This window comes from Camelus ferus, chromosome 17, assembly GCF_009834535.1.
Source record: "Camelus ferus isolate YT-003-E chromosome 17, BCGSAC_Cfer_1.0, whole genome shotgun sequence".
In the NCBI taxonomy this organism is placed as follows: Eukaryota; Metazoa; Chordata; class Mammalia; order Artiodactyla; family Camelidae; genus Camelus; species Camelus ferus.
Genome location: NC_045712.1, coordinates 1,429,017 through 1,455,018, shown reverse-complemented (window position 1 = coordinate 1,455,018; position 26,002 = coordinate 1,429,017). Strand labels below are relative to the sequence as shown.

The 26,002-nt window shown below is 36.0% G+C and overlaps 1 protein-coding gene and 1 non-coding gene across 2 annotated transcripts in view; both read left to right on the top strand.

Annotated features, from left to right (window-relative positions):
- Positions 1-26,002, top strand: part of ARL8B (ADP ribosylation factor like GTPase 8B) — a 47,317-nt gene that overhangs the window by 902 nt on the left and 20,413 nt on the right.
- TRNAA-AGC lies at positions 2,357-2,428 on the top strand. The gene has a single exon. It is a non-coding gene; the product is annotated as a tRNA-Ala (tRNA).

Genomic DNA, 26,002 nt, shown 5'->3' with positions numbered 1-26,002 from the left:
CGGGGCCAAGATCCAGTTGATTGTGCTGCATTCGTGGGTAGAAGCTGGGGAGAGACATTTCCAGCCAGTTCACAGTAGTGCTCAGCTTTTATTAAGCCGAGCAGTTGTAGGGGTTGGGGGTGGGGTCTCCGCTTTTCTAGAACTAATTGCCCTCGTCGACGTGGTAAGATGGATCTTATCAGTCAGCCAGCTACGTTGAAAGAAAGGGGTTGGTCTCTTGGGATGGCGCTTTCCTACATGAATAGAGAGGAAGGGATTCAGCAGGAATATAGCTCATTCCACGTACAGGGCAGGGGTGTCTGGGAGGGAAATTGCCCTGGGAACCTATACACAGTGTGCTGTTTATCCCACAGTGATTGAGGGGAAGGAGGATGATGACATTTTGCTTGTTTGGTTGGCTGGGGAAGGAATAAGAACGAGAGATTCTCTCAATCTTTATTTAGAGCCTGGGAGTTGCTGTGACTCACTCAGTCTTAGCTGGTAGGGGCTTGTGCTTGTCGGGGGTGAACTTTAGAGCCGTTCCAAAGAGAGATGGCAGCAGCTCCTCCACGTTTTAGATAATGGGTGAAATCCCTATTTAATAGGAGACTAGCTGTCCAACTGGTTTGGTTATGGGAGTGATTCAAACACATCTCCCTTGTTGTAGAACACGAGAGCTTGTGTAACTTGTGACTCTTAGTCCTTGCAGTTACAGAGCCACAGGAATGAGTAAGACTTGGAGAAAGAGATTAGCAGAACCCAGAGTTCCTTTGAGGAATGTTGCTTATAAGCATAAAGAAAATTTGCCTACTTGTTTGGCTCTTTTTGTAATATGGTTTTGGGGGGTAGTGCTTGAAATGACTACCTTTTCAATATGTGTAGATGAGTGGAATGTGTATCTAATACCCCTAAAATTAATAAGGAAAAACTTTGAGCTAAGTATCCATATTTGAGCTTTTATATGATGTGGAAAAGATCAGCCTGAGTGCAGTTGAGCTCACTGAACTGTAAATTTTCTGATATTCCCTTTAAGTAAGAATTGGAATCTCCTTGTAAATCCTACCCTTTGACAAGACTGAAGTAATTTATAATGTCGATAGGTGTATTACTGCAGTCAGTTGTTGAGTTTTTTGCAGACAACTAGTTAAGCTCGGGAAACCTAAAAAAGTTTAGTAAATCTTTGAGGAACTTTTAAAAACATAAGCATGAAAGTCATGCTTATGTTTTTAGTTGACAGTGTAGTTTAATATAACGAGTGTGAACTTTGAAGTCAGGCAGCCTGGGTTTGCAGTCTGGCTCTGCCACTTAGCAGCCTGTATCCTCTCTCAGTCAGTCCTTGCTTTCTTGTCTATTAAAAGGAGATAATAATAGGTTTCTTACAGATTTGCTGCAAGTACATGATGTTAAATGACTCTCATCATGCCTGCCATAGAAGGGGCTAGGTAAATGGTAACTGCTGTTATTGTATGTAATGGGTACACTCATTTAATGCAGAAACAGTATTTTGAAAAATGTTCAGAAGAAAGCTGGCTGGTGTCATTTCCTCCTTTGAATTTGTGTGTATATCCAAACGTGGCCTGCTGTACTGGATTTATAGATAGTGGCAAGTAATCACATCATGTCCTCCCCCCCATCTTTTTTGCATTAGATTATTTTAACAACATAGCTTCTGGAAAACTGTTGAACTAAAAGTGAATTATTATTTTAATGTTAGAGTATTCTTTTTGAATGATATGTTGTGGGTAGGCTCTGTTAAGAAAAAAATTGTGACTGTAATTGCTTGTGACCTTTAAGAAACTGAAAAGAAAAAATGTCAGTAAATTTCATACTTCAAAAAAAAAAAACCTCAGGCTTTAACCTAATCTGTAATTCTTACAAGAATATATTGACAATGAGGAAAAAGTACTTAAAAGTGAAATTTACAGACTTTTAGATAGAAACAATATGTCCAGAATAGTAAATTTATCTTGATCTTTTTTTTAAAAAACGCACTATTTTTTTGTAGAAAGTGTTTTGATTTATAGACTCAGGAATTCAGACGTGTTGAACACTATGTGTCACTTTAGAAAGTTGGCCATTTCTCAAGTTCAACTAGTAACTTCCCAGGTATGAAAAGCTTCAGGTGAAGCCAGTTTACTTAGATAAAAGTCAATTTTTTGTAAACATCAAAGTAAAATGTGGCTATCTTTTCTACTTTAAAAGTTAAGAAAATTTTAATAGAAGTCATTTAACTTACTCAAAAGGTTTATGAAGCTGAATTACTTATTGTAGGATTTGGTCTCTGAATTCTGAAAATTCTGAAATTTGGCAGTTTGCTTACAGAGAGTTTCAATCCTAAAATTCATATTCTTAGGGTTTAAAACCCAAAATGAAGGTGGAGGGTATAGCTCAGTGGTAGAGTGCGTGCTTAGCACGCACGAGGTCCTGGGTTCAATCCCCAGTACCTCCATTAAAACAAACAAACAAACAGACAAACCCAGTTACCCCCCCCAAAAAAACCCAAAATAAATAAAACCCCAAATAATACCACATGTTACCTAATACTTTATGTCGAAACACTTAATTTACATAGTATTCTCTTTGTTTTGAACATTAAAAAAAGAAACACCTCTAGTCCTTAATTTTTGATGAGTGTCAGGGAATGAAATACTGCCCATTGCCAGGTGTTGTAACAGTCATTGCATAATAAATCATGTGTCCCATATGTGTAATGTATATTCAGTAACTTTCTTTTTATCTGAGACTCTTAGATTGGTGATAGGATAGTTACTGAGAAATGTTTAATAGAATTTACCAAAATGTGATAGGATGAGTTTTAAACACCTTCTGTATTTTTGAAATAAGTAGTGTTACAAAAATTTGTCTACATTTTTATGAAGTGTTGCTACCTCAAAGGTTAATCCTAGGAAAAGTTTATTACTGCTGAGAATTAGGAAAAGAAGATATTTGGAAAGATTGTAGAAATCTGGACCTAGAATAATTTTTTTTTAAAGAATTGTAGAAACCTTAACTAAGTGGTCTAATTTTACCCTAATTTTATAGATGTAGCTAGGAGATCCAGAAAGGTTAAGTGAAATTCCTGAGGCAACAAAGCTAATTAGTAGCAGAAATAAAATTAGAACCCAGGGCCAATGCACTTTCTACTTTTCTTGTCTTCCTCTGTGGATCCACCTGAGGGTAGAACCATAGAGCTGTGGATTGGGAGATCTTAATCCTTTAAACATCTTTTTTTTAATGTAAATGTACTACTATTATGAATCCGGGTAGCACTTTAAATCCAAGCATCTTAAGCATTTTGACTAAAATTTGAAGACTATACACACACACACACACACACACACACACACACACACACGATTGTGTGCATATGTGTATATATGTGTCTATATTAGGGGAAAGAATGATAATCTATGGAAAGTAGGAATAGTGGAATATTATAATACTATGTTTGGACATTTAAATAACTGGCTATTGGGCATTGGATTATTGAACTAAATTTAGTATCTTTAAAAAGCAGAAATAATTCTGTGATCAAAGTACTTGTTATTTAATTACTTTGGGGTAAGAATGGCGAAAACAGTTTTTAAAGAAAATGTACTGTAGCTCAACTCTAAACTTGAACAAATCTGAAACTTTACTGTAGCCTTCCAGTGAACTCGGCTTCAAATGTAAATTCCGAGTCGTGGAACCTGAAGCATCCTGCTAGAGAACTCTTCACAGTTCTTTATCCCCCATCCCTCTTGCCATCATTTTTTCTGTGCAGGCCTAGAATCTCAAAGTGAAATGTTCTCGTTAAGAAGCTGTTAAGAGTGCAATAAGGCATTTTAAATGACTAACATAGAAGATATTTCACAACTTGAAGCACTTATTAGGTTTCTCAAAGATAAAATGAAATGTCACTGAACATGGATACAGAATGTGTTGCAACTGTAAAAAATAGTTATATATTCTTTTTAGATGATCTTTTTTCTGATTAGCAAAGTAGCACAAGGTTACGAGTAGAAATTTTAAAAGAATACTGTAAAATATAAGAAACCACTATTCTCCACCATCCAGGGTTAACTACTGTCAGCATTTCAGAGTATTTCCTTTTCATCTTTCTTTTTAAAAAATATATGTGTCCAAATGCCATTTAAAAATGCTGTCTATAATGTTCATATCCTGGTTTGTTTTCTTTTAATTGTGATGTATGCATTTTTCTGTGCCTAAAACCGTCTTTAATGCCTTCATAATTTATTCTGTTATGGCATAACTTGTGGACATACTGTAATATATTTGATCATTTCCTCATTATTGGACATTTGAGTGGTTTCCAGGGTTTTGCTGTTGTACATCAATTTGATCTGCATTTCCTGAGGATGGGTTCCAGAGTTGGCATCGCTGGGTCAAGGGTACGAACGTGTTTCATGTCAGATGGCCAAGTTGCTTTCCAGAAAGTATGCACTCCTGCTGAGAGGCTCTTCTGAACAAATTTTATGAACGGTAGAAAGTTGGGCTTCAGTTAAGCACGTTCTCCTTTGGTATTTTTAGGCATACTTAGTTTTATTGGTAAGGTGAAGTTAACCAGCAGTGTTTTTAAACTGTCCTAACAGGTAATTGCTCTGCTCTGTCTTTAACTTTTTTAAAGTACCTATTTATGTGTCAGCAGGTGCTAAGATGGAGGCTATAGAGAACACAATTCCTTTTTCTTTTTTTAAATTTTTTAAAGTATTTTTAAAATTTAAAAAGTTTTTCTTTTGGGAGGAGGTAATTAGGTTTGTTTGTTTGTTTTTTTGTTTATTTACTTACTTACGTAATGGAGATTCTGAGGATTGAACCTAGGACCTCATGCATGCCAAGCAGGCACATTACCACTTATACCATATTACCAGCTATGGCCTCCACCCATAATTCCTTTTTCAATTTTCTTTTTTATTGAACTTTCCAGGCAAGCCATATAAATACAGCTCATCCCCTTTAGCAATCACAGTCTAATTTGTTTTCAGCTTATTGGCGGATTGCATTAGGAGTTTGTATTCCAGAATTTTGGCAGTATTTCCACGTAGCCCTTACCTAACCTTACACTATTATAGTGTGATGCTGCTTTTTGTGTGTGTGTGGTGGGGTGGTGGTTAAAAACAATGTTTTCTAAACCAGAGTCTAAGAAAGTTTGCCAAGTAGGCCACTTTTTGAAGCTGTGGCTTATGAAATTTTAAAAATTTATATCTTGAATATCATTTATAGTTGTATAAGTTGATTCATGTCTTTTGAGCTCGTGTATGAAAAAAATAAAGCAAAAAAATGTTAACCTTGTTATTTGCTGAATAGGTCAAAATTAATGATAATTTAAGGCATTTAGTTTTTCTAAGATGTGACAAACCAAAATTGAAATTTCTAATGGAGTAATTTGAGTTAATTTCTTTATTCAAAGTCAAAATCACATTCTATTGTACTGGTTTTTGTTTTTTTTTTTTAATGTTACACTGTTTCTTAAATTAGATATTGGATTCTGTATTTGGATCTGATTCCAGTTTCCTCAGTTTTATATAATAGAATAATGTTCTTGTTTCATTTCCAAAGGAACTTTTTTTAAATTAAAAAATTAACAAAGCTTTAGGGTTCATTTAAAAATTATCCTTAAGGATACTATGTTTTTAATAAATCATAATATTGGCAAAATAATTTTAGGATTCAGGTATCGAAATAGTGACATTTCTCTGAAAATTGAGGTCTTTCCTCCTAAACTGGGTTGGAAAAGTAATCATTTGTAGTTAAAAAAAAACAAAAACAAAACCTTGAATGATGATTGGCAAAATGATTCTTAAAATGTCTTTTGTACCAGTTTACTTGATAACAATTCCATATGCAACTACTAAAGTGGTTATTACTGTTAGAATATATTTTGAGCCTAAATTTGTTGACATTTGAATGTGGTATGGTTGGGTTTATTTGGAATATATTTAAATTAAGTGGCTTGTTACATAAGTTACAATGGCATGGAGGTTAGGAGTTGAGAGCCAGACTATTTAGGTTCAGATCCTGACTCTTCCACCTGTGTTATTTTTGGCAAGTTATTTAACCCCTCAGTATCTGTTTACTTACTTGTAAAGTGGGAATAATAGTAGTTTCTACCTCATAGTTGTTATGGGTTAATGCTTGTAAAACACTCTGAGCAGTGATCAAAACGAGGTGCATGTTAGCTGCTCGATTACCATTATGTGATCTTCCTGAGGGCCAGGATTTCTCTCTTTTGTTCACTGATGTATTCCAAATGCCTTAAACCAGTGCCTGGCACATACATGGTGCTCAAATGTATTTTCCAATGGACAAATATTATTTTATTTAAAATATAAAATTAAGAACAAATATCTTTCTGAACCCATATTCACATTTCAGTATGCAAAGTGTAGCATAATATTAGGAATGAGAGTTCTGGAGTCTGACAGATTTGGATTTGAATATCGATTTAGCCGTATATAACTTGTGTTAGCATCTGTGTGTTTCATTTTTTCCTCCTCAGTAAAATGTAGATGATCAAAGTACTGCCTCATAGAGTAGTTGTCAGAATGAAATGAATGTGTGCAGACTACCCAGCACCTTGCCTGGCACCTAGAGAGCACTCAGTGAGTGGAACTGCTACGTTTCAGGAATAATATTAGATGTAATCATCAGCCTTCATTAGATTGCTCTCGATTATATTTAGATATTAGTAGCCTTTGTTTAAGAAGTAAGCCTTCGTTTTGTTTAATTCACATTTTGAATCCTATTGACTTTTTTTTGATAGCTGAGATGGGCTGGTGGAAAAAATGTTTTAACCTCCTGGATAGGCTAGTCATTTTTGATGGACCAACTCGTACAATTCTTCCTTTTAGAAGATGAAGAGAGATCTGTATACTTCTCCTTGGACAGTGTGTATTTAATTGTGGAGTTGGTTGTGGGAGCATTTCTGAGCAGGGAATTGGAAATAGGAGTTGTCCTTTTGCTTGTCCCACCACTGACTAAATGGCAGGACTGTAGACAAGTCATTTAACTTCCCTGTTCTTCAGTTTTTGTGAAGAGTCAGTAAGCACTGAGAACCTTGATGTTTGAGAGTGAGCGGTGCTTTCTTGTACCTGGAATTAGAACTCTTACTCGTAGACTGGAGAATAAAATAAAAGGATAAGGATGCCTGGTTATAAAATCCCAGCCTTTTGCCAGAAGAAAAACTGAGATGGTTTGCAGCTTTATGGTTAAGAGGTAGAAAGGTAGACGTTCCCAACAGGAAGAAAAAGGTGGCTCTATTGAGTAGTACCTGCCCTCTAGAACTTTGGTGCCCTGTACAAGTACATGCTTAGATTAAAATTTTAAATTTGGATATTGCCATTTGTGTTTGCTGTAACTTTTTAACTAAGATTTAAGATGCAAGTGGATTTTAGTCACTGTTGACAGCTCTAAATTTGCAAGCCCCGACAGGCAGTTTGCTGCCTGTGTTGCTCTGTTCTCCTGGATGAGAATTGGGCTCTGTGGACTGCATATTGGCTGGGCCAGAAAGGGCTTTTGGCAGAAAGCTCTTCCTTTCTTAAGGTGGCTTAGGGTCTGGTTTAGGCCTACTGGGCCTGTTTTTCCTTTACTTCTTGAAAGCTCATTTTGTCTCGAAAATGTTTTAAGGTGGATTTTTAGGTTTTATCATTTCTGAATAGTTCTTATCACATGAATAACTAGGAAATGGAGGAAAGTAACATTTTTTCCTCCAAAATCTAGCCGTTTTGCTCCACTAGCTTTTAGTTTCCCTATTTTGATTTATTATTTCTTCATTCAGTGGCTGAATTATAAAACTAAAAACACTTGTTTTTTAAAAAGAATATACAAAATCTGTATTGTTTGAAAAATAGTGTGGATATACAAACAGGAAAGAATTTTTAATACCATTAAGCTTTAGTCATTATTAGTATCAGCTGAATATCCTTTGCATTTTTTCACCTGTCCCTTTATATATACAAATATATGCATTTTAAAAATTGATAAAATTGACATATAACATTGTGTTCATTTTTTGTATAACATAATGATTCTGTATTTGTATATATTGTGGAATGATCACTACAGTAAGTCCAGTTAACATCGTCACTATACATAGCTACACATTTTTTCCCTTTTGATTACTCTCTCAGCAACTTCAAGTATACAATACAGTATTATTAACTATAATCACCATTCTGTATGTTACATCCCATGACTTATGTATTTTATAACTGGAAGCTTGTAGCCTGCTATCCCATCCTTTCACCTATTCCTCCCCCACCCCAACCACCAATTTTTTCACTGTCTGTGAGTTTGGAATTTTTAAAATTTTAGATTCCATACATAACTATCTTTCTCTGACTTATTTCACTTAGAATAATGCCCAATATATGCTTGCTTTTTTGTATTATTCTGATAACCTTTTTTTTTTTATTATTAAAGACTCAAAAAATTTCAATGTCTTCTTAGCTGTTATCAGTATGGTTTTCTTTTTAAAATAATATTGAAATGTGTACCATAAAAAACAAATATTTTTACCCACCCACCCTAGAAGCTCCAGAATGTTTACTGTGAACTAACATTTAGTCACAGCTTTGTCTTGCCTATTCCTATTCTGCAGGTCAGATTCTAAAGGGAAATAAGTGATGTGTGTACAATTTGTTGGTATAGTCTAATTTGGTAATGTAAGAAATTTTATTCTAACACTGAGTTTGATCCTGATTTTCCCTTTTCACTTTCATGCAGGATTATTCCCTCACAATATGTTTTCTTGACAACAGTGACGTGATCGTGCTGTCCGTACTAAGTAGTCCCATGTAGTCTACTTGATTTATCTACTTTGGTGGCTAATGGGCAGCTCGGTTTCATTCAGTTCAGAATGGAACTCTTGATTTCTCCCTCTGTCAATTCAAAGAACCAACATCTATCCTTATCTTAAAAATATTAAAACAAATAGATGTTGTAGGCTTTAATTAACCCTTATATGTATATTTTGGGCATTATTTTCCACTGTTGAGTGATTGAAATATTGGTGCCTAAAACTTTCATTTTGTGATTTTCTTTGGAGAACCAGAAAGTGGGCCAGATGGTTTGACCAGTTTTAACCTTTATGCTGTCCTGTCATCCTTTCTGTGGTAGGTATCTTCCTTCCAGATTGATCATATCACCTCCATCGTAATTTTCGCCACAGTTAACCACCATCAGAAATTGTCTTGCTTACTGTCTTCATCTCTTTTGTGATTATAAGTTCCATAGGGGCAGGACTTTCTCCTTTTTTCAATGCTGCATCCCAATGAAAAGAACAGGGCCTGGCACATAATAAGCTCTATAAATATTGAGTAAGTGAATGAATGAATATAACAGCAAAGTAGTGTATCTATTTTGTGTGTACTCAAACTATGTGCAAAGCATTGTGGTAGGAGATGATTCATAAATGTACCAGACGAGGTTATTTATGGTGGAGTATGTGCCTTAGAGTAGCCATGTATGGGATAGAAATAGTAAGTGCCTTAGAACTGGCACATGATGCTGTGGGAATCTCCCCACCTTCACCGAAGACATTGGGGAAGTTTTAGAAAGACATTTTGCTGACTTTTGGTAGGACCGTGGTGGGAATACCTGTTAAGCTGAGCTTTGAGTAGAGTGGTTTTCATTCATTCAATGAGTATTTGAAGCACTGTTGTAGGCAGCACACATACAATAAAGAATGAAACAGACATGGTTCCTTGCCCTGTGGAGCTTCCAGTTATCATGGAGGGAGGAAAAGATGTTCAGGAAGGAACAGTGGGAGAAGCAAAGATAAAATCGAGGGCAAGAATTTTTGTCAGATTAAGTATAACCTGCATGAAGGAAAAAAACCAAAAGGCTGGAAAAACAGATTGAATCAGTCCACCCAAAGCCTTGACTAAATTTGAATATGTAGCCATCGGGAGCCATTGAAGATTTTTGTTCAGGGGAATGAAGAGCTCTGTTTCCAACGGATTAATTTAGTAGTAATATAGAGACCATCGAAAAGGAAATTGGTTACAAGATTATTACAAAGGTCTAGTTAAGAGATAATGAAGGGGAAGCTAGAGAGTAAGGGAGAGTAAGCAAGATTACGGAAGTGCAGTTTAGCAGTTGAATCGGATGTGCCCGGCAAAGGGGAATTTGTAGTCAAAGACCTTTTTAAGGATTTAAGTGATTGGTGGGGAATGAGATTGTGGAATCAACAAGTAGCAGATATGGGGTGGAGAAGGGGGGATGGATTTAGAAGGGAAGGGGATGAGTAGAGTATAAAATGTATTATACAATTAATGATATAAAGGTACTGTTGTTTGGGAAGGGAATTAATGCTGTATTTAAGTGCAGTGGAACTAAAACTGAGAATTGAAATTTCATCCAATTCGTATCTTTATCTTCAGGAGTAGTAAGAGACTTAGAAAGTAGTCGAACATTCACTCCTGGCTTCTCAGAAGAATGCTGTATTTTCTTTCTAGTGATTCATGTTAATCATCCTACTCTGCTGACTTTTTGTTTTGCCATTGTTTTGTTCACAAGAACCAAGCAGAATATCTCCACTCCTTTGGAATTGCGGTTGGGCTGTCTTGATTTATTTGTGGCACTTAGGTGCATTAATCTGTGCCCAGAATGCAGGCTGCCAGTACAGGTCATTTAGGCAACTGAATGAAGGCCGTGTATTCAGAGTGGTTCAGACTCTTTTATATCCTTGGAAGCCTTTGCTGTTGAATTTGAAGAGGAATGTTTCTGTGCCTGGAAAATGTCTGGTTTAGGTTTGTATAGTGTCTTTCTACTGAAGATGAAAGTTGGTAAGGGTAATTTGTGTGCTTTAAATGTAAAGGATAGTGGATAGTTTGGGATTTAAGTTGGGATTTTTCTTAGGTGCTGTGTAGTCTTGTAGACAGTATTAGGTTCAGAATATCAGTTTTCTCTCCTATCAGGTTACATTACTGATTATTTTACCATGTGGTTGAAAAGACAAAGTGTGATCCTCAGTCCTCATATCTGATAGGCTGTTTGATACGTGCTTAGAGACTCACTCATTGCAGTCTGTTGTGGGTTTTTAGTGCTCAAAGTGCTCTCAGACAGCAGTTCATCTTGGACCTTGTAGACATTACGATAAAACAAGACAGGAAATGTACCACCTACACTATGTCCGTTCTTAAGTGTAGTTAGCACAAAGAATGTTCCTAAACATCCTATTACTTCTTAATCATCCTTTCCTCTATGTCCATCACACAGGGGGCATTCAGTAAAAATCTATTCATTTATTTAGTTATTTGAACATTTGACTGTTCTATGAAGTGCTTTCACACACAAAGCATTGTATGATTTTTTTAACTCCCTTGTTAAGTAGATATTCATAAGCTTATACAAGGTAAAGAAAGGCTTAAGTGACAGTTTTTAGATACGCCTGGAATTCAGCTCCATTCCATAAAAAAGGTGAGCTTTGATGAATACATGTTTACAGACAAATCCTTAAGGATCTTGTTTTTCCACCTAATAAGTACAGCTCTTTCGAAGTCCTGTAACTGAGACTAATTTGGAAATTGGACATGACATTGTGCAGTTCCATATGCAATTTTACCTTTCTTTGGCTCTTTTTTGCCATATGCTTTTAAATCTGCTTTACTAATTGTATAAGTATGTCCTTGCTTTATCCTTCCTAGGAACATTTGTAAATATTAGTTTTTTTGTCTTGTTTGTTTTTGTTTTTGTGAGACTTTTGGGGGGGGTCCTTATATTTGCCAGTGAAAATTAGCAAGGTAGGTTTGAGGAAGGATGGAGGAAGCAAGTCTTTGAAATACATGTTAGATTGGGTAATGGAGGAGTATGAGACTTTCAAGCTATCAAGACTTAAAAAAAATTTTTTTTTTGGCCTACAATACATTTTTATCCCCTGGTGTCCCTTTTCCCTTTGATGACACTGTCTTACACGTTGCTGAGGTCTCAGATTGTAAAACCTTGCCCCAGCTCTTCTCTCAGGCAAAGTTAATTACCCCTTGCTCCATTTTCATAGTACTTTGTCCAGAACTATATTTAATTGTGCCAATTATCTCTTCATCTGTCTCTACTTCAAGACTATAAACTTTCTTATTATTTATGCCCTCTTAAGTGTAGCTCTGGGCCTGACTCAGTAGGAGCTCCATAATTAGACTTCAGAGAGTGAAGCATTGTAGGGTGATGTTTAAATATGCTGGGTCAGAGAGGCCTAAATTTGAATTTCAGATATGCCAGAGCTCTGATCCCTCAAAGCTTCAGTTTCCTCATTGGTGATTTGGAAGTGAGACTAGGTACCTAGTAGACTCACAGTCTGAGGTCAGGTAATCAACACAGTGTCTGTCATACAGTGAATGCTCCATAGTTGGTAATTATCGTTGTGGGTGATGTGATATTTGGGAGTTAGGGCAGGAGCATGTACTCCCGTTAGATGGTGGATGGAAGGGAACCCCTTCACTCCTGTGAGTACCGACTAGGGATTCCATTTCAGGAGGGATGAAAGGTTCCTGAGTTTCAGGGTGGAGGTGTATTGGGCACTAGGGACCAGTTTCCGATTCCTGATGAAGGTTTTCTGTCATTGTGAGAGAGAAACTAAAATAACTGACCGTCCTTTATCATAATCCACTGTAGATGTGCTAGGATGTTTGGAGCAACCTGTTGAAAAATCTGCTGGTCTATTTGGTTTGTCTTTCTGTTTGTAATTTGGTGGTTGTTACTAGATTTAGCTCGGTGGAAGAGACTCTGATCGCTCTAAGTTGGTATTTTACTACATATGCTAATAGAATACCAGCATAGTATCTATTTACAACCTCTCAGTTGACCGCTGAGTTTGTATTTTGTTGTTGCTGCTGTTGCACGACTTAACATTGTCTTCAGGTTCTGTACAAATAATGACCATTCCTTATTTACCCACAGATAACCCTCAAATGCCTGAAGCATTATGTTCGAGTAGAAAGTAACATTACGGCTTTGAAGTTCGGACCCTGCCGATACTTAGCTGAGTGTGTGACCTTGTGACCTTGACCTCAAACTTCCTTTTCTGTAAGATGAGGCCAGTAAAGTGAATGAATGGTGGTGTGCTGCTGTTGTTATTTTTACTGTTATTAAGAGGGTAAGCCAGCGACATGTATCCTAACTAATAACAATGATGTGTGAGGCAGTAATCACACGTAACTGGAAGACGTTCTTGTTATTCCACACTCTTCCTGCACTTTCAGTTCCCTGCCAGGCTCCCCACCCGGATGGTTATAAGTGGGGTTGTAGACAGCTACTGAATAAATAATGACGTTAGCATCTTAGGAGGCACTGCAATTTGGAATCTGAGCAGTGTGCAGTGACTCAGTATTTCATGACTGTCCATCACTTAAGAGCTGAATTTCAGTGTGAAGCAATCCTGATAATACTGACTGGGCTGATGGAGTAACTTTATAGTGTTTAGTGTTTCTTTGGGGACATCCAGAGAGCCACAGCATGGAAAATAACTATTGAAAGAAAATGTATTCAGGCCATGGCATTTTTTGGAGCTGTGCCATTGTGCTGCCAAACTGATAAAAATGGGAGCAAAGATGCCTCTACTGATGTATGAATGAACAGATAGGTAAAAGGTTTGTACTCCGGTTTACAGTGTTTTTAGGGAATTAGTAACTTTGATATTTAAAAAAGTAACAGTGTTACTAAACATTTTACAGTGGCAAAAGACAAGACAATCCATGTGATGTTATTAATAGAGGAGATAAGGTTATGAATCCACTAGGCAGGAAAATGTTATAAGTATGCAATCAAGGATGAATAAATTAAAATCCACGTTTTAATTTATCCTAATGATAGGTGCCACTGTTTGCTTTCTCCAGAGTCTGGCATCAGAGTTGTGTTTATAAACATTTTTTTGCCTCCACTGTTGCAATGAATGCCCAGATTAGTCTTTAAAAGAAAAGGGAGGATTGCCTATTTGTTTTATGACATAACTGTGAAGCAGGATTTTAGTAGCTTCATTTATCTTCTAGATGGAAAAGAGAACTGTTAAGAGGTCATGCATATGCTGTCTGGCATGATACGCTATAATCCTTGGTTACATTTAGAGGATTTTTCATTCTAATGTTTAGGGATTCCAAGTATCAGTAGGAGTCATGGGTTAAATTCTAAATTAGGAGACGGTTTCTGGATAACTTCTCAGTAATGTCTTTGACATTTGTTTAATTGCAGATCTAAATAACCACTAATGGATATCATGGTTCCAGTGAGCAGTGGAATTTATTTCCCTGGAAGTAAAATGAGGCAGACTCAGAAAATTGTGTGGAATGTGTCACCAGTTAGATTTCTTCATGGCCCAGAAAAACTCCTATATAACTTCTCTTAAAGAAATGGAGCTGAACAGGAAGCAGAAGTAGTTAATGGATGATGTTGGACCAGGGAGTTACGAATGAGTCAGTGCAATTCCTGCAGGGAGTCTTGTCTGAAAGAAATCAGGGCAATATGCAATACCAAGCTTGCAGGGAGGTCTCCCAGTGGCCTTCCTCATCATCTTCTTTCAGAGGTAGCAGTGGTCATGGCATCGTCTTCCTATACAAGATGTGATTAGCTTATTTTCTTCACTTTGGGAGCCATGTAGGGCATTTTTTTAAAATAATGCTCTCCTGTTGGTGCATCAGGAACTTAAGCCTCATAGATAAATTCCAGCACAGATTAATCTTGTGTTTAATTCTCTATTTATTGAATGTTGGAGGTTTTCATACTGCTTAAAACAGAAACATGGGTACAATCAGAAGAGGAAAGACACCCTCAGGGAAGTAGCTGTATGTGTGGAACTGGGACTTGTATTCTGAAAATTTAGAATAAATGGTTCCTGGGGCACCAGGAGACATCGAGGAGTTAACCACTAGCAACCAGGTGATGGCTTGGTATGTTCCCACTCTCTTACCCTCCTACCAGCATTTGGTTGAACAAAATTGACAATTTGGACAATCTAGATCATTCAGCAAGTTATAGCCAATGATCCATCCCTCTTGCTTCTGGTTACTGTCTTATATTGTTAAATTTATTTTAGGACAGTGTGTCAACTTTTTTGAATATTGTAAACTATTTTTTGGCATCAGGGTAATGCTAGGCTCACAAAATGAGATGGGTAATGTTCCTGCCTCTTCTCTTTTTATGCAAAGTTGGTGTTACTTCTTTTTTGTGTGTGTATGTATTTCTTATTTAAATATTTGGTAGAATTCACAAATGAAACTGGGCCTAGGGATTTCTTTTTAAGAAGATTTAAAATTACTAATTCTATTTGTTTAATACAACAGAGGACTGCTTAAGTTTTTCTTCCTGGGTAAGTTTTGGTAGATTGTAGCTTTTAAGAATTGGTCCATTTCATTGGTGGTGTTGAATTTATGTGCATAAAGTTCATCGTATTTCCTTATCTCTTAATAACTGTAAAGTTTAGTGATATCTCTTCTTTTATTATTGATAATGGTCATTTTTGTCTTCTTTTTTCCTTTAACAGTTTATCAATTTTATTTATCTTTAGAAAATCATCTCTTGGTTCCATTGATTTACTTCTGTGGATTTTCTGTTCAGTATTATTAATTACTCCTCTTACTATTTCCTTCTGCTTGTTTTGGATTTATTTTGCTCTTTTTCTCTGCAGTTTTTTTGAGATATAATTGTCATAAGCACTGTATAAGTTTAAGGTACACAACATAATGACTTGACTTTCGTATATTGTGAAATGATTTATCACAACAAGTTTAGTTACTATCCATCATCTCAGATAGATTCAAAAAAAGAGAGAACAATTCTTCCTTAGGATGAGAACTCTTAGGATTTACTCTCTTAACAACTTTCAAATATACCATAGAGCAGTGTTAACTATAGTTATCATGTGATACATGTTCTTTTTCTAGTTTCCTAAGTTGTTACTTTGAAACCTTTCTTCTTTTCTAATATAAACATTTGAGTCTCTAAATTTCCTTCTAAGCATTGCTTTAACTGCATCCCACAAATTTTTATGTATTTTTTATTTAGTTTAAAATATTTTCTAGTTTTCCTTGAGACTTCCTCTTTGCCCCATAGATTATATATAACCCAATATTTGGTTATTTCCAGATTCTTTTATGTTAATTATTTCTAGTTTAATTCCATTGTACTTAGAGAACACACTTTTTATGACTTGAATATTTTAAAATTTCTGAAGTTCTGTTTTATGGCCAGCGTATGGTTTATCTTGAATGATTGTTCCGTGTTTACTTGAAAAGAACATGTATTTGAGTAGAGTGTTCTCTAATTGTCAGTTAGACCTAGTTAATTGTTGGTGATGTTAAATGCTGTACTCTTGCTGGTTTTCTTGCTATTTGTTTATCAATTAACATGAGAGGGGTGCTGAAGTCTATTATTGTGGGTTTATTTCTCCTTTTAGTTTAATTTTATGTTTTTTGAAGCTTTGTTGTTGGTGCATACACATTTAGGCTGTTATATGTTCTTGGTGAATTGATTCTTTAATCTTTGTGTAGTGTCCCTCTTTATCCGTGGTAATTTTCCTTGCTCTTTTGTTTGATACTAATATAGCTACTCCTGCTTTCTTTTGGTTAGTGTCTGCATGGTGATAGACTTTATATCCTTTTGCTTGTTACCTACCTCTCTCATTATATTTAAAGTAGGTTTCTTGAAGATAGCATATAATTGGGTTTTTAAAAAAATACAGACTTACAATCTGTCCTTTAGTTTGTGTGTTTAGACTGCTTACTTTTACTCTAATTATTGATATGTTTGAATTTAGTTCTACTATTTTATTTATTTTCTGTTTGTCTCCTTTGTTTTTTGTTCCTCTTGTCCCTCTTTCCTGCTTTCTGTTCATTTAGACTTTTTTCAGTATTTTAATTTATTGAGGTTTTAATTATTCTCTTTGTATGGCTTCTTTAGTGGTTGTTCCAGGAATTACAATATATGTATTTTACCTAATTTTCTTAGAATTAATACATTATCACTTTGTGTGGAATGTAGAAACCTTACCACCATATAGGTCCTTTTACCTTCTTCCCTTTATGTTGTTTTTGTCATATTATATCTACATACATTGAAAACCATAGCAGACAATGTTACAGTTTTTGCTCTCAATTATTGAACATTTTATAGTATTCAAGAGGAAGAGAATGGTTTATTACATTTACCCAAATATTATTATTTCTGTTGCCCTCCCTTAATTACAAAGCTCTAGGTTTCCCTCTGTTAGTTTCTTTTATGGATGAAGAACTTCCTGTAGCATTTCTTTTAGAACATATCTGCTAGCTACAAATTCTTCTGGTTTTCCTTCATTTGAGAATGTCATATATTATCTTCATTCCTAAAGGGTGTTTTGCTGAATATAGAATTCTAGGTTGAGAGTCGTTTCTTCCCCCTAGTACTTTTGAATAGGCATTTATTATTTGTGATGAGAAATTCATAATCATTCAAATTGTTATTCTCATATATAATTTCTCTCTGGCCACTTCCAAGTGTTTTTTTTGTTGCTTTTTTTTGTTTTTTTGTTTTTGTCTTTGGTTTCACCAGTTCAGTTATGATGTATCTGGGTGTGGATTTCTTTGCGTTTATCCTGCTTTGGGTTTGTTGCACTTCCTGAATCTGTAAGTTCGTCTTTTACCAAATTTTGAATATTTTCAGCCATTCTGTCTCTCTTTTTTCTTTATTGTGGTATAATTGACATCCAACGTGATGCTTCAAGTGTGCAACATGATTGAATATTCATATTTGTTGCAAAATGATTACCACAGTAAGTGTAGTTAACATCTGTCACCTTAACATAGTTACGAAGAGTTTTTTTCTTGTGATGAGAACTTTGAAGATTTACTCTTTTAGCAACTTTCAAATACGGTATTTTAATACAGTGTTATTAACTTTTGTCACTATGCTATACATTATATCCTGTGACTTACATATTTCATAACTGGAAGTTTATACCTTTTGACCCTTTACCCCAATTACCCCCATTTCCCATCTCTGGCAACCACCTGTCTTGTTTTCTGTATGTAGAAGCTTATTTTCTTGTTTTGTTTTTAGATTCCACATAAAAGTGATATCATTTGGCATTTGTCTTTGTCTGACTTTTTAAACTTAGCTTAATACCTTTGAGGTCCATCTGTGTTTCCAAATGGCAAGGTCTCATTCTTTTTTAAGGCTGAATAATGTTCCATTGTGTGTGCACATGTGAGCATGTGCACATGCTCGTGTTCGTGTGTGTGTACATCTATCTCTTTGTCTCTCACATTTTAAAAATCTACTCATTCATCACTGGACAGTTAGGTTGTTTCACTATCTTGGCTGTTGTAAATAATGCTGCACTGAATGTGGGGATACATATATCTTCTCAAGTTAGAGTTTTCATTTGCTTTGGATAAATACTCAGAAGTGGAATTGCTGGACCATATGGTAGTTTTGTTTTTAATTTTTTGAGAAGCCTCCACGCTGGCCGATAGTGCCAATTTACATTCCTACCAAAAGTGCAGAAGAGTTTCCTTTTCTCCACATCCTTACCAACACTTGTTATTTGTTGTCTTTTTAATAATTACCATTCTAACAGGTGTGAGGTGATAACTTATTGTGGTTTTGAATTGCATTTCCTTGATGATTAGTGATGTTGGGCACTTTTTCAAGTGCCCATTGGCCATCTATATGTCTTCTTTGGGAAAATGTCTGTTCACGTCTTCTGCTCATTTTTTATCCAACTGCTTGTTTTGCTAGCAGTTGAGTTGTATAAATTCTTATATATTTTGGATATCAGTCCCTTATCAGATACATGATTTGCAAATGTTTTCTCATATGCGGTAAGTTGCCTTGTTATTTTGTTGATGGTTTCCTTTGCTGTGCAGAAGCTTTTTAGTTTGATGTGGTTCCACTTGTTTATTTTTGCTCTTACTGCTTTTACTTTTGATGTTGTATTCAAACATCATTGCCAAGATTTATGTCAAAGAACTTACTGCCTATGTCTTCTTCTAGGAGTTTTATGGTTTCAGGTCTTATCAAGTTCTTAATCCACTTTGAGTTACTTTTTTTTTTCCTGTGGTGTAAGATAGTGGTCTAGTTTTCCCATGGCCATTTACTGGAGTGACTGTCCTTTCCTTACTGTATATTCTTGGCTCATTTGTCATAAATTAATTGACCATATGCATGTGGATTTATTTCTGAGTTCTGTATTCTGTTCCATTGATCTGTGTGGCTATTTATGCTAATACCGTACTGTTTTGATTACTACAGCTTTGTGATAGAGTTTAAAATCAGGGAGTGTGATGCCTCCAGCTTTGTTCTTTTTTCTCAGGATTGCTTTGACTATCTGAGGTCTTGCATGGTCCTATTCTTTTTCTCTTACTCTAGAATTTCAATGATGTAAATGTTAGACCTTTTTATATTGTCCTATAGATCCTTGAGGATCTGTTAAGTTTTTTCCCCCAGTCTTTTTTTCTCTTTTGTTCAGCCTGGAATAATTTCTCTTGATCTGTCTTCAAGTTGGTTGAGTTTTTTCCTGTCATCTCCATTCTTCTATTGAGCCCATCTGTTGAGGTGTTTTGTTTTTGTTTTTGTTTTTTTAATTTTGGTTATTGTATTTTTCAGTTTAATATTTCCATTTGGTTCTGTTTTATGGCTGTTATTTACCTGCTGAAGCTTTCTATTACATTCATTTCAAGAGTGTTTGCCCTACCTGGAGTATGGTTATGGTAACCAGTCTTCGTCTGCTATTTCCAATTATTTGGGTCATCTTGATGTTGGCATCTATTCAGTGTTTTTTTCTTTGCTAATTGAAATTGTCTTGATTCTTCATTTATTGTTATTTTGGATACTTTGAATATTATGAGATTCTGAGTTTTGTTTAAATTCTTTGGAGAATGTTGATTTGTTGTTTTGTTTTAGCAGGAAGTTGACCCAATTAGGTTCAGGCCACAAGCTCCAACCTGCTTTCTTCTGTGGGCTTTGGTTCTAGTATCAGTCCAGGTTGCAGTAGTACTATTTGGATCATTTCTACCTATATACTACCTAGGGGGTTAACTAGAAACCTGGCTAGTGGTCTGCATCATAGTTTAGTTCTCAAGGCCTTTGATAGGTTATTTCAGGTCAGATCCACATATCACAGTTTGGGGATGAGCCCAGGAGTTCATATACAACTTTATGGGGTCTATTTCCCTAGTCCATTCATTTATGAATTTCCCCAATACTGTCTGACTCACAGGGCTTTCCCCCTCCCACTTTCCTGATCCTCTGATTAGAAAGCTGGGGCTTCAGTCTCCCTGCTTTGCTATGCCCTTCCCTCAACCGTATCTGTCTCAGGGGCCAAGTGGTAGGGGAGAGAATAAAGTCCCCCCCACAAATCAACAGGGATTTATTTCTCAGTTGCCCCCACCGTCTTCCCTGCCCACCACACACACACACACACACACACAGTCCTCAGACCAAAAAGAGAAGGCTCCTCTTTGAGCTTTTTCTGTTCATGCTTGGTATCCATTTCCGGCAGTTGACCTGCCTTTGATCCAGGGGAGATTGAAAGGGAAGAAAAAAACAACTAGGACATAGTATCAGGTTGCCTGTACTCTGAGTTCTGATTTTCTTCTCTAACTTATCAGCTACCACTTACTTTCAGAGTCCTCAATTTGCTGCATGCTGTTCTGTCCAGTTTTTAGTTACATTCATTGAAGGGGCAGAGTGGAGTGTGCTGACCTAATCTTAACCAGAACCCTGTGAACTACTTTTTAACATCTCATTTCATGGATAGTGTTGGTAGCAAATGTACAATGCTTTCCCTGTGCCTGAAGCAGGCATTGTTCTAAATGCTGTATGTGTTTTAATTTATTTAATTTTTTAAACAACTCTATAAGGTAGACACTTATTATATTCATTTTTCATTTGGGAAAAATGAGGCATTGCAAAGTTAAGGAACATGCAAGAAGGACATATAGCTAGCAAGTGGTAAGACCAGAGTAATAACCTAGTATGACTGTCTGCAGAGTCCCAGTCATAACCACTAGACTAACATTAACATCCATCACCTGAGAAAATGAGCTGGGTTTATAGTAACTCCACATCCACTGGGCTTCTTGTTTAAAGAATGATTCTTGTCAGATGATTATTTATCAGCTATATGATTTTACTGTTTTATGATGGGCCTTATTAATTATATTCAAAATTTTGTTTTGTTGTTTTTCTGATTCTGGCTTAATAGATCTTCAGTAGAGCAGTACAGACTAGGCTTTCTTATTTTGTTTTAAAGAGTACAGAATTTATTTTACCATTTGTAGATAACAAATTTGTTATATTTCCATCACAGTGTTTTTCCTAAGACTAAAGGATTTACGTTACATATATATATATATCTATCTCATTGGTTTGTAGCATTTGGTTGGTTCTAGGAATTCCCCTTTTTAAGTTTAGTAGTAGAAACCTATTTCAGGATTATAGGAAGGAAACTTTTTCTTTTTATAATTTTTTTTTGAACAAGCTGTACATGCATACGCAGAAGGGCATACAGTGAAAAATAAGTCTCTTTCTCATTTTAGTTTCCTGAATACCCAGTTCTTCCCAGAAAGAGGGAAAGAAACTTTTAAATATAGAAAATACTTGTTTTCTTCTTCCAGTTTTATTTATAGATATAGCTGACATACAGCACTGTATGTTTAAGGTATACAGTATAATGATTTGACTTACATACATCATGAAGTGATCACAGTAAGTTTAGTGACATCCATCATCTCATACAAAATAAAAGGGGAAAAATTTTTCCCTTAGTACTCTTAGGATTTACTGTCCTAATTGCTTTCATATCTAGCATACAGCAGTGTTAACTGCATTAATCACTTTGTATATTACATTCCTAGTACTTTTATAACTGGAAGTTTGTACCTTTGACCACCTTCATCTAATTCCCCTTCCCCTACCCCTCACCTCTGGTAACCACAAATCTGATCTCTTTTTCTGAGGTTGTTTTTGAAGTATAATTGACCTACAACACACTGTGGTAGTCCCTGATGCATAATATAGTGATTTGATGTTTCAGGACATTACAAAATGATCACTGTGATAAGTTTAGTTACCATCTGTCACCATACTTAAATGTTATGTTATTATTGACTGTGTACCATACTCTATTCATTTCATCCCTAAGACTCATTATTTATTAACTAGAAGTTTGTATCTTTTAATTTCCCTCACCTATTTCACTCATCCCCTCCACTCCCCGCCCCTCTAGTAACCACCTGTTTGTTCTCTGTATCTGTGGCTGTTTCTATTTTGCTATGTTTGTTCATTTATTTTGTTTTATAGGTCCACATATAAGTGAAATCATACTGTATTGTTCTCTGATTTATTTCACTTAGCGTAACACTCCAGGTTCATCCATGTTGTTGCAAATGGCAAGATTTCATTCTTTTTTATGACTCGTATTCCACTGTTTATATGTGTATATGTATGCTGTCCCCCCACCCTCCACTCCACACACACCCCGTAGATCTGTATCCATTCATATATTGATGGGCACTTAGGTTGCCTCCTTGTATTAGCTATTGTGAATAGTGCTACAGTGAACATGGGGTGCCTATATCTTTTCGAATTAGTGTCTTTGTTTTCTTTGGAAAAATACCCAGAAGTGAAGTTACTGGATCATATGGTAGTTGAAGTTTTAATTTTTTTAGGAACCTCCTCACTGTTTCATAGTGGTTGTACCAATTTACATTCCCACAAGTAGTGCACAATGAGGGTTCCATTTTCTCCACATCCTTGCTAACCCTTGTTATTTGATGTTTTTTTTGACAACAGCAACTGTGACAGGTGTGAAGTGATAACTTATTGTGGTTTTGATTTGTATTTCCCTGATGATTAGTAATGTTGAGCATCTTTTCATGTGTCTGTTGGCCACCTCTGTGTCTTTGGAAAAATGTCTATTCAGGTCGTCTGCCTACTTTTTAATTGAGTTGCTTAATTCTTTTTGATGTTGCCATTGTATGAGTTCTTTTTGTATTTTGGATATTAAGCCCTTACCAGATATTGTTTGCAAATATCTTCTCCCATTTAGTAGGCAGCCTGTTTGTTTTGTTGATAGTTTCTTTTGCTGTGCAAAAGCTTTTTAGTTTGATGTAGTTGCATTTGTTTAGTTTTGCTTTTGTTTCCTTTGCCTGAGGAGACATATTTTTAAAAAATACTGCTAAGACTGATGTCAGAGCACGTATTGCCTATGTTTCCTTCTAGGTGTTTTATGATTTTAGATCTTACGTTTAATGTAGCTAGATGTCCGGTTTTCCCAACACCATTTATTGAATAGGCTGCCTTTTTCCCATTGTATCTTCTTGCCTCCTTTGTCAGAGATTATTTGTCCATGTAAGTGTGAAACCCAGCAAAGGGTACATATGCCTGTGGCACAGAAAGCCAAACTCTTGACAGTGGGAGTTTGCAGCAGAGTAAGGAAATACTGCAGGGCACCAAGCAAGAGAGTGGAAGACAAGCATCAGATCCACTCCAGCTTGGTCTTTGAATTAGGTTTTATTTTGTTTTAAAGGGGAAGAACAAAGAAGCTGGGATTACTCATTGTGTTGTGACATTTCTTAATTGTGGTTGTGGGAGTCTGGTTCATAATTCTGTGGCCAGGTGGTCAATGGCTCAGGGGTCTGTTAGCTCCTCTTGCCCTGAAGAAACAACCTGAGTTTGCATGTTAATGATGGTATCTATAATAGCAATTTTAGTACATTAGTGGTTATCGACAGTTGCAATTGTAGTCATCTGACTCTGGTGGATTAGTGTTTAGTTAGCACAGGATTGAGGTCAGAGGGGACAAAAAAAGGAATAAAGTTTTGGATAGAGAAACTGATTTTAGTCTTGGTAAGGGAACTTGGTTTTAGGGGGACTTGGTTTCAAGTGTGGGTTCATTTTGGGGTGCTCTCTTCTGTTCATTGGTCTATGTGTCTGTTTCTGTGCCGGCACCATACTGCTTTGATTATCAGAGCCTTGTAGAATAGCTTGAAACCAGGGCACGTGGTACCTCCAGCTTTGTTCTTCAAGACTATTTTGGCTACTCAAGGTCTTTTGTGTTTTCATATAAATTTTAGAATTGTTTGTTCTAGTTCTGTGGAAAATGCCATTAGTATTTTGATAGAGATTGCGTTGAATCTTTAGATTATCTTAAGTAGTATGGTTATTTTAACAATATTTATTTTTCCAGTTCATGAGCATGGTATATCATTTCATTTGTGTCATCTTCCACTTCTTTAATCAATGTCTTAAATTTTCTGAATACATATCTTTTACCTCCTTAGGTAGGTTTTTTTCTTAGGGGTTTTGTTCTTTTTGATGCCATTGTAAAGGGGATTTTTTTTCTTGCTTTCTCTTTCTGGTAGTTCATTATTAGTGTATACAAACAGCAGATTCTGTATATTAACTGTATCCTGCAACTTTACTGAATTCATTAATAAGTTTTTTTGGTCATATGTTTTAGGATTTTTTATGTATAGTATTATGTCATCTGCAAACAGTGACCATAAAGATTTATAGTAGACTCTTGATGTTCATGGGAAATACATCCAGACATATTAATGACTTGACAAGTAAGCAAATGCTGTGTTTGCTGAAGCTCTCCAGCACTGATTTCTTTTGGGGTCCTTTTTTACATTGTTATTACATCATCAGAATTCCTGATTATCTGAGTGAAAATACTGCACTGTGATCTGGTTGCCAAGTGGTTGACTAGGGAGGCTCACCAGCGAATTGTTACATGGACAAAACGAGTTGAATTTTCTTCAGCAGTTCTCTGAATATAAATTTAGTAAAACCATTACTAAAGTGCTGTTAGTGAAAGGTATAGTGAACACAGGAAACAGTCATTAGAGACCTTTTGAAGTGCATTTTCTTCAGGAGTAAAGGTTAGCAGGAATGAGAGTATGCAGGCTCCAAATTGAAATTGTGGGTTTGGGAATATTTAATCCTCAGGAGTTGTCTTTGTAAAGGAGATTGCTGCAGAGTAGCTCTGCTGGTATTAGCAGGCATTAGGGATTAATTGTTTGAAATGACTTGAATTAGAATGACAGTCATTTAATTAGTAGTTAGAGTTCCCTATGTCATTAATGCTTTATAAAAAGTTCTTATCTAGAGAAGTCTTATCTGTCATGTTTTTGTAACTTAATGTCAAAGAAAACCCCTGGCCTTTCACCTAGTTTTAATATTGCTACCTAAAAACAACTATTTTAAAGTCCATATTGCTACTGTTTGGGGTGTATTAAAAAACCTACCAGTAGTTAACTTGAAAAATAAACTACCCACCCTAAGCCCCTCCCAAGGCAAAACTGTTTACTTGCAAAATTACTAACTTTAACGTCAAAAAAGAACAAAACAAATGAACAAAAAATCCTGGCAATTTCAGCGCTAAAATCTAGAGCCTTGCCTTACTGGACCCTTAAAAGTTCAGGACTGGTCCTTAGTCCACAAGTAGTCTATCAAGAGTGCCTCTGATGGCAAAGAGGTAATTTTTGAGTGGCTTGTGAAGACCAGTGCAGCAGTTAAGAGTTAAATATTACATCTTAAGGGTTGGAGTGGGTCTGGAGGCTTAAATGTCACTACTTCAGAGAGTCCTTCTTTGGATACCCAGTCACCCTGTATTATGTCCTCTGTAGCATGTTATTTGTTGTGAGATATTTTTATATTTGTTTCCTAGTTTCTTTTCTTTTCCTTCTCTCTGTTGTTGAATGAGTGAGTAAATAAATGAATGAATAAAGGCAGAGACAAAGTAGCTTTGTAGGTTGATAAGGCTATATAGGAAAGGATTAATAGGAATAGGTGTTTGTGAATCAGTACAACACAGATTTATTATTGGTTGATGATTGGATCATCTATAAAGCAGGCTTTTGTAATTGTCCTGCCTACATTAAACCATCTAGGCCAGAATTCATAAATGCCTAGCAGGAGAGCTACAGCCACTACTTCCTCATCTGTGTAGACAACGCAGATGAAAGAGCACGTCACTCACTGTGCCCAGGTGGATGCAGTTGCCAGTCAATTTGCGTGGGTAGACCAGATGAAAAACATTGGTATCTAGACCGCT